Source organism: Habropoda laboriosa, unplaced genomic scaffold (genome assembly GCF_001263275.1).
Source record: "Habropoda laboriosa isolate 0110345459 unplaced genomic scaffold, ASM126327v1 scaffold134, whole genome shotgun sequence".
Lineage (NCBI taxonomy): Eukaryota > Metazoa > Arthropoda > Insecta > Hymenoptera > Apidae > Habropoda > Habropoda laboriosa.
The window spans coordinates 438051-438715 of NW_017100266.1; the positions used below are offsets into that span (position 1 = coordinate 438051).

The following is a 665-nucleotide window of genomic DNA, read 5'->3' on the forward strand; positions in this document are numbered from 1 at the left end:
AATTATGTTACGACAATAATATTTATATAGCATTAATTACGAGTATAGTATTCGAATTTCATGGAATATATTGAAATTAATACAAATAGTCGTTGATCTGTACAACTGATTGTTATTATTATACAGCGTCTTTTAATAATTCACTGTTAATTCAGTGTTAATTAAAAACAGTTATTCGTATCGCTGCGATAATTATTCCGTTGCTATCAATAGTGTTCTAACATATTTTTCACGAGCACGCTGATGTGTTATGATATCAGTGTATAATTGATGTTTAAGACATTATGGACTGTTTTTGTCACTGTTATTATTAGTGGAAATACTCGAAGATATGAAACATTCTAATCGAGTGTTGTGTAAGAATACTGCAAATCATAGAGGTTATCAAAAAATATCAATGTTGCAATTATCGCCTCTAATATTTTATCACGTTGATTTTCGATAATTCCTGCGTTAAATAATGTAAGCTGCCTGCGTCTTAATATTCCATGTACGTCTACTTATTTATGTCTCGGATTTAGCTTGAGAAACACATTCCTGACGTGATCCTTATTTACACATTAAATTGTTCAACTGTGTGTATTATTAACATTATGAAGGAAAAGCTGTATCAATATTTATATGTATACTAAGAAAAACAACTTATTTGCTTATTTTAAATACAT

General features: G+C 28.6%; 1 protein-coding gene across 3 annotated transcripts in view; it reads right to left on the reverse strand.

Moving 5' to 3' along the window:
• Positions 1-665, reverse strand: part of LOC108573262 (hepatocyte nuclear factor 4-gamma) — a 59342-nt gene that overhangs the window by 14691 nt on the left and 43986 nt on the right. The gene's annotated exons all lie outside the window — the stretch shown is intronic.